Consider the following 14,844-nt stretch of genomic DNA (forward strand, 5'->3'; position numbering starts at 1 on the left):
TTATTATTTGATGACTGGAATAATTTTAAAGAACAAAGTCTTTTATTATTTCAGCAATACACACTTTAATTTATTTTTAAATAATCACACCATCATCTACATGTTTTAAGGAAACACAGTTGTGTCTATGGTTATGCTTGATTAACATATAGATTGTTATTATACTTTCAAAGCTCTCAGAGGTCCTCAGCATATCATCAACTGGAACCCTTTATCATTTAGCATCAAGTTTATATTTACAAATTGATGCATTTATTAATTTAGTCCTTTAGCACTTACCAGAGCTTTTCTCTAGTAAGTACATGATACTTGGTGCTATGGAGGATAAAAATTGGATTAGACCTTTTCTATAGTAGCTGGTATATGTGTGTGTGTGTGTGTGTGTGTGTGCACCCACACGCGTGCACGTATATATCATACCTATATATATATTTATTTACATAAACACTAGGGAGAAACTAATTTTTATTCTAGGCTTTTCTTTTCCAGCAAAATGAGAGACTAGTTACCCTGAACAATTTTGCTCATCTGCCAAATCATAAAACAAAGTAGGTCTAGATTTGCTGTGGTCTTGCACTTCTAGAAAATAAAATTTAAACATATTCCATGGGAATTCATATTTAATTGAAGATTTCCACAGATAAAATTCTAAACTTACAGTGAAAACCATAAATCCTTTATGGAAAACAAGGCAAAACAAAGCCAATTCAATACAAATCATTGAATCAGAACAATGAAGATTTCAAATATTGGAATCTAGAGTAATATTATATATAATAAAATAAATAGAAAAGGAAAATTTGACAGAGGAAAAGGCAATTATAAAGTTAGTCAGATTTAGTAACAAAATACAAACACTAATAAATGAATAATAGATATTTAAATTTTTTTAAAGATTTATTTTATTTTATTTATTTATTTATACAAGCACTGGGTACAGTCAGAAGTGCGGGAGGGTGAGAGAATTCACCAGAGCCAGAGCGGGAAGCAGAGCAGGCAGAAGGACCGAAGTACACTGCTGAGGGAAGCAGCGGTCGGCAGGAGAGGTCTGCGCGCCATGTGGGACCCTCCTCCAGTGACCGGGGAGCAGCCGGGGATCGAACTGGCGCTGCAGAGGCTGCGGGCAGCTTCGCAACCCAGTGCTCAACCGTTGCGCCACCAGGGAGGCCCGATATTTAAATTTTATTATTAAGTTATTCATAGGTATAAATCTCTGAGATCTTAGATTAGATAATGACTTCTAAGCTATGACACCCAAAACACAAACAGTTATGAAAGTAGAGGTAAATTAGCATCATCTTATTTAAAACTTGCACATCTCTTCAGCATGCTGTTAGGACAACTGGGAAACTACATACAAGAATAATGAAGTTGGAGCCTTACTTCACACCACATACAAAAATTAAATCAAAATGGATCAAGAAACTAAAAATTAGAGTTACTATAGAAAACTATTAGAAGAAAACATAGGACTACATTGTCATGACTGTAGATTTGGTGACTATTTCTTAAATATGCCGAAAAAAAGAGAAAACACTGGATAATTAGACTTCATTAAAATAAAAAAAAAACCCACTGTGCAAAAGAGTACACAATCAAAAAGTGAAAATCCAAAGGATGGGAAAAAAACATTTGCCAGTCAAATATGTGATAACGATTTGGTATCTAGAATATATAAAGAAATATTAAAATAACAAAACAAGAACTCAGTTGGAAAAAAAATAGGCAAATCACTTCAGTAGATATTTCCCCAAAGAAGACATACACATAGCCAATAAACACATAAAAAGAGGCTCAAAATTTAATCATTAGGGAAATTTAATTCAAAACCACAATGAGATAACATTTCATGACCAGAAGGATGATTATAAAAAAAAAAATGGAAACTAGCAAGTATTGGCGAGGTTTCAGAGAAATTGGAATCTGCATGTACTGCTAGTGGGAATGTAAATGCAGTGGAAACAATCTGGCAGTTTCTCAAAAAGCTAAACAGAGAGTCACCATATGACCCAGCAATGATATCCATACATATATGCCCAAGAAAATTGAAAACATATGTACACACAAAAACATGTACATGAATGTTCACAGCATCATTACTCATAATAGCTACAAAGTAGAAACAATTCACTGATCTGTCAACTGATGAATGAATAAAAAGAATATGATAGATCCTATACAACAGAATATTATTCAGCTATAAATAAAGGAGAGAAGTACTGAAATTTTGAAGACCTAATGCTAAGTGGAAATTATCAAACATGAAAAGCCTCACAGTGTAAGAGTCTATTTATGAAATGTCCAGAACAGTGGAATTCATAGAGATACAAGTAAATTAAAAAAAAAAAAAGCCAAAAGAAGAAAGAGGGAAAACCACAAATATGTGGAAACGAAACAAGATGATATTGACCAACTATTGGGTCAAGAAAGTAATCAAAGGGGAATTCAAAATATACTTGCAGACAAATGAAAATGACCACATGAAATATCAGGACCTATGGAATACTGTAAAAATGATACAAGAGGGAAGTTAATGGCAAATCAGACCTACCTCAGAAAACAAGAAAGTAGATTGGTGAATACTAGCTTCTGCTGGGAGAGGGAAAGGAAATATTTCTACTTGAACCAATAAAAATGTTCTGAACTTGGTGGTGAGTAGTGTATAACTTTGGGAATATACTAAAGATCACTGAATTATGTATTTTAAAATGGTGAGTTTTATGGAATGAGAATTATATATCAATTATTTTATGTTTAACATAGAGAGGAGACTGATCAGAGACTGATCTGATACTGATCAGTTAGTCATCAGAGGTGCTTGCATTGCTTATAAGGAAAGAAAAGAAAATGATTAGCTTTGAATTTTCCACTTTAAGCATTTTAGAGTGAGCACTTGATAAAAAGAAGGTAATAGAGAGTATAACTTTCATTTTCTAGAGCAGAAAATGAGAGAAACAAGAACATAAATAAAACCTTATGTATTAGTTGTATAACAAACTATCGTAAATGTGGAACCTTAAAATAATGGTCATTTATTATTGTTCAAGGCTTGCGGTCTAATCAGGCAGTTCTGTTAATCTGACCTAGCTCAGCTGTTCTTAGATGGAATCACTTATGCAATGTCATCAGATGTTTGGTCCCTGGAAGCTGGCTGGTCTGAGTTGGCCTTGTCTAAAACAGATAATCTCTGCTCCATATGGTCGCTCACCCTCCAGCAAACTGGCCTGCTCTTTTTCACACAACAACTGGACAAGTTCCCCAGAAAAAGAGTAAAAGGTGTCTAGAGACAGAGATAAGAGGTTGGCAAGCTTTTTCTGTAAAGATACAAACAGTAAATATTTTAGGCTCAGAAGGCCCCACTTTGCAAGAGTTGCAAATAGTTCACTCAGCAAATTTGTCCAGAAAGCATCCATAGCCAATATGTACGTGGAGGAGTGTGGCTGGTTTACAGTAAATCTTTACTTACATAAATACAGCAGCCAGATTTTGCCAGTGGGCTGTAGTTTGCTGACTCCTGATCTAAATGTAGAATTGGCACTAGCGTCTCTTTTACCTCTTGATAGAAGGAAGTGCAGTCTTACTGCCACAGGAATTTGCTTAAAGGGAAAGAAAAATATTGCATTCCATTTTTGACCAAAAAATCCTCTATAATTTCAATAAATCAAAAAGAAGTACAAAAAGAGGGGGTAGAGACCAAAGAAGAAAGCAACAACTAGAGAATATAAAGCAAAATAAATACATGCAAACTTGTCATTATTCACAAATTCACAATAAATGTGAAGGGAATCAGCTCTCGATTTAAAGCTATAAAGCCAAAATTGCTAGAACTGCAAAGAGAAATTTTAAAATTCATCATCACTGTGGGAGATTTTAGCTCATTTCTCTCAGTGACTGATTAAGCAAATGACATTATGGAGGGCAATTGAGATGTGCATCCCCCACAACTCTGCAACTCTGGTTCCAGATACATAATCTGAAGTTATTCTCATATGTTTGCACCAAGATTTATGTATAAGGTGTTTCACAGAAGCATTATTTATAAAACAAAAGACTGGAAGCAATCAGAATATCAGTCCACAGAAGAATGAACAAAAAATGTGCATAATACTCAGAGTAGAATTTTATTCAATAGGGAAAAATGAATGAACTCCACCTTCACAGATGAATCTCAGGAACAGAGAGTAGAGTATTAAAAGCACATTGTGGTAGAGAAGCTACCATCAGATTTCACTTGCCTAATGTTCAAACATGTAAAACAAGCCAAAATATTTTAGAGTATATATAGTAACACTATTAAAATGGTACTTACTTATCTTTGTAGGTTAGGAATGAGATTGGGATAGGCAAAGGCTGCTCAGGGACTCAAAGATGTCTCTTAAGGAGTGTGTCCACTTTACAGTATCTTCTCTCAATATAAACTAATAGACTTTGATGAGTTTCCTCTCCAAAGTGATTTCATTTGCATAATATATACCCCATGAGATTGGGCTTATCTTATTGGGTGGGGGTGGGGGAAGAAATAGAGGCCATGGGTTCTCATACATACAAATTTTCCTTTTACCTTACATTATCCAGAAAGTGGAAACTGCATCTCACTCAACTAAGCAGAAAAACTTTAAATGTCATTTTTCAGTTTCCTGTTACAAATGATATTTATGCTCAGTAGAATATATGATTTATATTCTTTATTGATTCTGGTCTTTTACTTGATTTTAATGAATGTGCATATAAGAATTTTGTATCACTTGAAAGAATCTTCAGAATAAAGTCTACAAACCATATGTGATTGTTTAATCCACCAAGTAAAATGTGATAATATAAAATTTACCCTGATAAATTTATAACTCGATACCATTTAACCAGCCTGTGAACTTTGAACCTTTCAATAAATGAAATAGAGTCTTGGGTATTCCAGCCCCTTTATTTGTCTGGAATCCTCTGCTCATTCAATCACTCCTTATGGATTGGAATAGGAAAGAGAGAGGGAATGTTTTCCAGTCTCAACCAGGGTCTCCCCTACAGATGTGACCTGCAGTGGGGGAATATGACCCTACTTTGAGAAAGAGAGGTATAGAAAACCACAATACTGAGAGATGACTGATGACTTAGAAGGGGGTGGGGGGAAACATGAACTCCACTTCTTTCCTTGTTTAGTCTTTCATGCCCACATAGCTTTAGACCCTTTGGCCCAAGACCCTTATGCTGATTCATGCTTACCTGTGGGGCTTGATGGAAGAAGTGAATTTCCATGACTTGGTACTTGGCACTTCCTAGCTCAGAGCTCTCACCTGTCCTCTGACTCTCTTCTGTGATGTGATATGTCAGGACATCACCCTGTCAGATCGGAATCCATCCCTCAGTTGGAGCTACTGGGATCTGCAAATGGGCTTTACATAGCATTTAGGTTAAATGTTCATTTATTTGTTTATACATAATTCAGTTACCACTGATGTCTAAGAATATTGCCTTAGTGCAAGACTACTTGAGTTTCAAACCTAGCTCTATCACTTTCCAGCTGTGTGACCTCGGACATGTTTTAATGTTTCTGCCTTGTTTTTATTTTCATTATAAAATGAATATAATAAAAATGTTCACTTCATGGGTTTGTTTGAAAGGATTAAATCAGCAAAAATATTGTAAGGTATTTAGGACTTGCATAGAAGGGAGTAAATATTCGATATATGTCAGTGAGGTTTTTTCTACTGTCTTTTTTTCCAACTGTAAATTTTAATCTGAATCAAATCATGTTTTTTGTTTTTTTGTTTTTTTTAACATTTTTCATTTTTTTTTTAAGATTTATTTATTTATTTATACAAGCACTGGGTACAGTCAGAAGTGCGGGAGGGTGAGAGAATTCACCAGAGCCAGAGCGGGGAGCAGAGCAGGCAGAAGGACTGAAGCACGCTGCTGAGGGGAGCAGCGGGCAGCAGGAGAGGTCTGCGCGCCATGTGGGACCCTCCTCTGGTGGCCGGGGAGCAGCCAGGGATCGAACCGGCAGCGCTGCAGAGGCTGTGGGCAGCTTCGCAACCCAGCGCTCAACCGCTGCGCCACCAGGGAGGCCCCAAATCATGTTTTTTTATATTTTTACATCATTCTTTATTGTCTTTTAAGAATAGTGCTGGATACAAAAAGGAATATTATAGAGAACAAGTATAGACTTTGAGAGGGGTTTAACATTAATGCTAGAGCAGTACTCAGACATTACATCTCAGAGTTCCTACAATCTTAAAAATTATGAAGGCTTTGAATAACTTTTGTTTTTATGGGTTATATCTATTGATAATTACCATTATAAATCAATTATGAGCATTTGAAAAGTAGTCATTAATATTTTGATTTGTCTTATTAATCATATTCATTAACAGTGATTTGTTTAAAATAACATTTTGTGTTACCATAAATGACATGTTTTGAAAAATAGATATTTTACAAAAAAATTTAGTGAGAAAGTGGCATTGCTTTCCATTCTCTCAAATCTCTTTAATTCTGGCTTAATAGAAGACAGTTGAATTCACATATCTGCTTTGCATTCAGCCTGTCACTATATCACATCCTGTAACCTTCAGAAAATGCTGTATAATCATACGATAATTAGTATGACAAAGAAAAAATAATGACTTACTATCCTTATGAATGGAATTTTGACCTTGTGATGCCCCTGAAAGGGTGTCAGAAAATGCTGGCATTCATAGATCACAAATTGAAAACTTTGTGTCTGCGAAAATGCATGGAAAAGAACAGGTTGACAAGTTGGGCAGAGCGGTTTAAATCCAGGTTCTTCTGCTTTGCAGTCTTAAGACTTCAGGGCTGCGTGCTTGCTGGAGTCCAGCCCAATGCTCCACCATTGCTGCATGTGGGCTTGGAGGGCCCCTTCTGTTTTCCTGCCTTTAGCTCAAATTCCATGACCTCAGAGAGACATTCCTCTCTATCCTGCTGAAAGCAGATCCTTTGTTATTTCATAACGCAACACTCTGTTTTTTCTTTTTAAATTACCTATCACAAACTATAATATTGAATTATTTGCTGGTGTTTTGCTTGCCTGTCCTACCAGCAGATAAACTCACTGAGCTTGGGCCCCTGTCTGTCTTACTCACCAGCCTAGCCCAGTACTAACTTTGACCCATCTCTTTCTTTCCTACTCATTCCATCAGCAAATCCTGATTCCACCATCAAACTATATCCAGATTCACAACATTTCTCACCTCCTCCATCCTGTTATCCTTGCCCAAGCCCCACACACTTCAACAGGGCCATCAGAAAGAATCCTACCACTCCTCGCCTAGTCCATACAGTCTGAATCTATACTCAACTGTCTGGGTGATTTCTTCAAAACAGAAGTGAAAATAAAATCACTCTACCTAACACCTCCAGTGGCTTCTAATTGTGCTGAGAATAAAGTCTAAAATCTGAATCACATACGCTAAGGTCTACTGTCATCTGTTCTTAGTTCTTTGCTTACTTTAGCCATAATCGTCACCCCACCATTCTTCAAGCACATCACGCAGACTACTTGATTCTTTGTACTCTTCTGATGGAAATGCTAGTTCTCCAGATGACTAATTCCCTCATTTCCTTCAGATCTCAGTTTAAATCTCACTCATTTATTAGAAGACATTCCACCACTACTCTCTATATCAACTTCCTCCTACCACTAGGAACCAACCTTGTTCTTTAAACATCTTAACCTATTTCAGTTACTCCCTAGTACTTATTAACATCTAATATGTCATGTATATATTTGTTCATATCTTACCTCCCATGACATTGTAAAATCTATGAGCACAGGATTTTATTTCTTCTGATCACTACTGTATCCTCTGTGTTAAGGACAGCACCTAATACTTAGCCAGTGCTCACATGTTTCTGCTGTTCATAAAGGAATGAATAAAGAAGTCACTTAAATTTATGAAGGTTGACTTCTTCTTATGGACAATAGAGGAAAGTGAAGTGATTTTGTAGTCATGTTACAGACTCAGAACAACAGAGAAGTCATGTTCTTGATCGCTAGGTCTGGATCAGAGACTCCTTTCTCTCTGAAAGTATCCTTACAGGGACATTTGTTCCAAAGAGCTTTCTTCCTTGTCTCTAACTGTGGACTACATCATCCCCTCAGTGCCTACCCCTATGTGCATGGGCAGATAGTGGATGCCCAATCACAGTTTAACAAATAAATTCATAGGTGAACAAATAAATAACAATTAAATGGCTCTGTATGGGGAAAGAGAGATAGCTTTGTCTTTCAAATCAGACCCAAACTCGGGGGAAGGAGAGGAGAAACAGAGAGCATGCATGCTAGAAGCAGGCACATTTTAACTGATGGAGGCTGGGGTAGAAAACAAAGAAAAATGATACTTAATAGCTCCAAACTATTTGTGGTCCCAAGTAAGCAGCTGGCCAGGGGCAATCAACATTACCACATGGGTAGCAACTCTCCCTTCTAGGAGAAAATCATATTCTGGTTCTTTTATTTTTTATATGCTATAAATAAATTTTTCCAAATTAAACCCCATAGCAAAATGTCTTGCTCTCAGCAATATATATTCTTTCTTAATGGACTGAGCTCACTAAATAAGACTCTCCCACTCCAACCTACAAACATGACTCTGAACATACTTCTGTGAGAAAAATCTGATGGATTTCATGTAATCTATTCTGTTTTATTGAGAAGAGATAACATAATTTTCTTAGCTCCAGTCCTGGTCTATCAAACTATTCATCCTTTCAAGAAAACATCCATCACATTTGCTTTTATTTCTATAAAAGAGCAATTTTGTGTAATGGAAAACCTATGAATTCAGGCAAGAATGGACTCTGAAACTTACCAGCACATGACCTTGGTTGAATTACATAACCTCTCTGAGCTATTTTTTTTTTATTCCTCCCCGAAATGGGAGAATTTTAAGAGGTGACCCCTGAGGGTCTCTGGCTCACCTCTTTCCTAGTACCTAGAAAAGTGTCTGGTACCTAGAGGGTGCTTAGTAATTATTCAAAGATTTATGATCTATGATACAGGATCATACAGTATTACAGATAATAAATCATGGAAAGTGTCATTTCTTTTGCCTTTTCATAGAGTATCAACTCCTAGCACATGTGTGGAGCTCAGAACATGCTTATTAAGAAGGGAATGATTTCTTTTTAATAGTAATAGAGTTTAAGATAATGCAATTCAAATTGTGAGTAATCTAAAGCAAAGTTTTTAAAAATATTATTTAAAGCAAATAAAAAAAGATATAGGAAAAGCAATGGTTGTGACATCCTTTCCCTCTTTTCCCTTGAGAGTCCAGCTGTGTGGTTTCCAGTTCACTGCCTTCAATAAAGCGTTTTTGTTTTGTTTTCCCCAACATAGAAGAACACTCAAGCGAGCTCTAATGTGCAGATCTCAGGACACAGTTCTCAATCTGCAATCCATGAAGAGTGAGGTCTTGGGTCACAATGCTTTCTGAGTCAGTAATACAAATGGTAAATCAATAAGGATGCTGTCATGCCAGCAATACAAGGAAGAGACAGCATTTGTATTATGCCATTTTCTGTGGGCAAAAAGGAACTCCTGTTGCATTGGTGAAAGTCATTTAGTGTACAGATCAACCAAAAAACTTTAGGGTCCTTCAGGTTGACAAAAAGCATAGTGTGAAGAGTTCTGAGCAGAACCACTAATTTATGAACTCTGTGGACACATGATTTTCTCTTTGTATCTTGATTTCTTGATATGACATATAAAAGATTTATTGATGTCAACCTGTTACATTACCATAGTTTCCCTAATGATGGCCTCCTCACTTGCTCCTATAAATCAAGTGGGATGTCTAATGACCTCAGCTAAAAAACCATTAATCTTACTGAACAGTGAATAGCTGTGCATGCTCTGTAGCTGAGGCTTGTCATCCTCATGTAAGAAAAGCACATTTTCTAGAATAAACTATTTCTGTGTATCCAATTATTGCTTTTCATTCAAGGTCCAGGTCTCTGGTCAACCCCTTCCATGAAACCAGTGCTGATCTCTCAGCAGAAAGTGAGTTTTCTCCTCATAGAATCTGTTTCTTTCTTGCAGTCCTGAGAATTTCTTCCTTCTGTTATAGTCACTGGATCTGTATTTTCATTCTCCCATGGGTGACTCTCACTGCCTCCTCACAGAGCCATTGCCTGCCAAAGAGATATCTGGCATGTAGTCAATAGTAAAAGTGAATGACTGAAACATTATCTAATAGTTCTGAATTAAATGTTGTCTTTTGATTTGGATAAATTCTATTTGATTCAACTTTAGGAACTAATTTATACAGTCTTATGGCTTTAGTAGATGGAGTTAATCCTAGAAGTTGGAAGATAATTTTTTTATTATTTTTTTATTTTAAAAATTATTTTAATAATTTTTTATTATTTTAATTTTATATATTTTACATCATTTTTCATTTTTACACAATGTATGCATTTTCATTGGATAATTTTTACTCTTATTTACTAAGGACCATTGGGGGGAAATACATTACTTACCTTTTCTCTCCCGGAATAGAAGATTTGAAAGGTCCCTAAAGTTCATTTAGTCCATTTCTGAGACATGCAGAGGGTAGGGGATATGTGTAACTGGCACTGTGCACTAACAGTCAAGTCAGAATGACAGCCTGCTTCCTATCCTGATCTATATGCCACATCAGAAGGGTGGTACCTTTCTGGGGCATTGGCTGAGAAGAGATTTGAAGACACTCTTAGGTGATAGAAGTATCCTTTATTTTGATCTGAATGATGATTACAAAACTATACACACATGTAAAAATCCCCCCAGTTGTACTAAAAATGTACACATTTTATTAAGTGTAACATAGCATAGGGTAGGCAGTTAGGTTTGTCCCCTTTGAAATCCCACACATTACAAAGAGGAAGTAAAAAGAAAGAAATAGTCCATTTGAACCTAAAACTTTGTAGCTCTTCTCTTGCCCACTCATGCCCTCCTCAACAATTCAGCTCTGAAGTCCTTTGCCGGGACAGAGCAAGGCAGTGTCAGAGCCTAGAGCATCTGGTTGTGCCAAAAGGTTAAAGAAATGTTCAAAGGATGCTGGGGATATAACAAAAGAACACAACTTCAAAATAAACAGTGACAGTGAGGGATTACCATCCACCGAAAACTAGGAAAGTACAAATCAACACATGAATAAACTCAAATTTTGGGGAAGCATAGGATATTCACATAGTTTCAAAGTACCACCCCACAAAATACCTACTAATTAAAAAGGGGGAAAGAGTTCATAAGGCTGACAAACTTTAATCAAGTGATTGAAGCCAGCATCATCAGGAACAGAGGCAATTGAAAATCACATGCCACCTGACTGGATACAAGCAGAGAAACATAGCATCATTTCTGTGGTGTTCTTGACAGAGATAAATAATTTAGTTTCAATTCTGAGGACACATCAGAAAACCTAAATCAAGGAATAGACTACAAAATAGCCGACAATAGTACTTAAAAGCTTTAAGTTCATGTTAGTGTTCCAAATAGAATTAAGGAGACGTGCATTGTGTCAATGTGACCTGCATCCCTTTCCTACCGAAGGACATTAGTGTGACAATTGGCAAAATTTGAATGGAGCCTGAGGATGACATGTAGCAATTTATCAATATTAATTTCCAGGTTTTAATGATCGTGGTGTGATCATGGGGAATTTTTTTTTTTTTTTAATATGCGACATTAAGTACTTGGGGGTTAAAAGATACTATGTCAGCAACTTATTCTCAAAGTGTTCAGAGTGGGGAAGACTTTTGCGATCTTTCCAACTATTCCGTCAGTTTGAGATATTTCACAATTAGAAAACCAGTATTACTCCAATCTTGTGATTTTGTCAGTTACTTCAGATAATGTTTTAGTTCATGGCAAAATACTCTGCCTTCCTCTCCCTTAGTCTTGCTCCTCTAACATCATCTGGGACTTTGACTCAGGTCTACATCTATGTGTGTGCTCCATGGGCCTGTGGGCTTCTTTAGATCAGCTATAAGTCCTCAGCATTTAGGCAGAAATAATGTGGTATATTCTAAAGGAAGACTAAATGGAAATTGGACATTTGTGCTGCTCACAGGCTCCAAAGCTTATCTGCTGTGCCTCCTCTCTGCTGCCTGCAGTCCAGAGCCGAGACTCCAGGACACTTGAGCTAATGATTACCCTCACCTGTCTTTGCCCTGTGTTCCTCCTTTCCCTAGCACCCCTCTGGGCTGAGAAGAGCAAACTTTCCTCCAAACTCCTAGTTCCCACTTCTGCCACAGGCTGTATGCTCTTGGTGAGTCAGTTTCTCACCTGTACAACAGATTACTTTAGGACTTAGTTGTTAAGCCTTTTGTCTTAATATAGAGTTTAACTTTTTTCTTTGGGGCAATAAACTGCTGCTCTATCTAAGAATGTTTAAGACAGCAAAGATACTAGATTATCCTAAATAATGTTTATTTTATGACTGTTTTCCTGGGTGTAAATTTCTCTTTCACTTGGACTTAGAGAGCCAATGATCTGATTAAAACTCAGGGCCCACGTGGGCCATATGGGACTGAGCAAGTATTGGCCGATATTTTCGACCCTGTGCTGACATTGCGCCCTCTCTCTTCTGTAAGCTAGTTAACGGCTCCAAACTTTGGTTTTCTTTCTGGTTAAATGGGAATATTATAGATAAAAATCAAAATTTACGAAATAGCTTTCTTGATAGCCTCTTATTAAGAAGGCCTATTAACTCGAATAGATACATAAATGATATAGAGTAAAAAGAAAACACATTTGGACAACAGGAGATATAGGAGAATGGACACTAGCTCTCTTGCTGTCTGTAGGGTAAGGAAAATGTATCAGTCTTTTCTGCCCTCCCGCCATCAGGATAGATGATGGATCCTTGCGGTCCTGAATGCATGCCTCATGGCGGGCACCTGGAGTAGGGTGTGGGCATAGGTAGATGGGATTCACCTGGGCTAAGATGGGGCTTTTAAGGGCAGAGTCACGGGGACGCCAGCCGAAGCGGAGAAAGAATCCAAGAATGAATGGAAGGCAAGAGAAGAAGAGAAGCAGAGAGAACGCCAGAGAGCCTAAATAGAGTGAGGATTTGCTGGGGGCTGGGAGAACTGCCAGCCTCCCGGCCCCCCAGCACCTCTGCCTGCCCTATGCCTGGTAAATCTAAATAAAAGACCTGCAAAAGCCACTGAGGACTCTGACTCCTCCTTTACCCGGTCTGCATGGGATCATAGAAAACCTGCTCCTTGGCCATTCCTGATCCTACACTGTCTCTAATGAATATTGTGACGTTGACAATCACTTTGTATCTTAGTTTCTTCAGTGTCAAGTGAAAGTAATAATATCCACTTGTGCATAAAGTATACAACATCACTAAGAGAAATAAAATGAATTTTAAAATGATTTAGTGGCTATATAAATATAACATTATTAAATTTACCAGATTTTCCTGTAAATGGTCCTTAGCATCCTTGCATGGGAATATTTTATCTGTTGAGGATGATTAAAAATAAATCCATATAATCCAGATTAAATCATCTGGGATAAATGTAGTCCCTTAATGAAATCTGTGGAGCAAAGAGCATAAGAACATCATTCCAATAGACTACTTACTGCCTGTTTGTAGTGGCAGGAAGGGCCAGAGCAGGATCTCTATAACCCTAGCAGATGGGGTAAAGAAGAGTCCTAGGGACCCTCGGTGGCTTTTTCAGGCTTTTATTGAGTTTACCAGGTACACAGCAGGTAGGGGTGCTGGGGGGCCAGGAGGCTGGCAGCCCTCTTGAGCCCCCGGCGTATCTTCATTCTTTCTGAGGCTCTCCTGCATTCTCTCGTGGCCTCTGCTTCTCTGCTGGTTCTGCTTCTTCTGGTACTTCCGTTCTACTGGTGTCCCCATGACGCCGCCCTTATAAGCTCAGTCTCAGCCCAGGTGAACCCACCTACATATGCCCACACCCTACTCCCGGTGTCCGCATCAGGCATGCATTCAGGACCACAGGGATCCACCATCAATCCTAATGGCAGGAGGGCAGAAAAGCTTGGCCATCATTTATCCTACACTGTTTAAATAAGAATGGCCTAAGAAAGTAATAAGCAAAATTTTCAGGCAGTGGTGTACATTGGAGGTGGGCAGTGGATGTTACTCCTATAGAGAATTTTAAAACTATAATTTTGATAGCTAGATATAAGTCTTTTTCAATCATAAGTTATAGGGTATTTTCTTTTTATATTGCTCTGATTTGTATTTTTTAAATCCTCAATCTGGAAAACTCAAGTCCAGATCTAAACATAAAACTGAAAATTTTATAATAGAAAGTAATAACTAGATATTTTTAAAGTATTTGTTGAAAGGAGTATTATTTAGCTCTTTTTAATTTAGCTTTATTTAATTTATCATATTTTTCAGTTTATTTCCATTTATTTGCTTATGTCCATCATATATATATATATATATGTATGTATATATGTATAACATCTGTTTTAAGTACATTTGCTAATTTCAGAAATTTACTCATCTTTGTGTCTGCTCTTGTTGATAGGACCCTATCCCCCTGAACCTTCAACCCCTACTACATCTCCCCCCACCCACACACACCATTCTCTATTATGGGTGATGCCCATTTGGTTTTTTAAAAATAAAAATCTAGTAATTTCTTTACCATAGCTGGACATTGGAATGTTCCATTTGTGGGAGTCTGGCTGTTTATTTCCATTGGAAAATGTGCTGCATTTTATTATAACAAGAAGTAATGTACTCGATGATCAGCTGGATCCCTTTGAGGCTTGATTTTAAGCCTTATTAGGTGGAGTTTATTGTAACTATTTAGTCAATAGCACCCTCACAATGTTCAGTGTGTTCTCCTGGAGAGGGT

The sequence above is a fragment of the Talpa occidentalis genome, unplaced genomic scaffold (genome assembly GCF_014898055.3).
Source record: "Talpa occidentalis isolate TD23 unplaced genomic scaffold, MPIMG_talOcc4v2.1 talOcc4.4, whole genome shotgun sequence".
In the NCBI taxonomy this organism is placed as follows: Eukaryota; Metazoa; Chordata; class Mammalia; order Eulipotyphla; family Talpidae; genus Talpa; species Talpa occidentalis.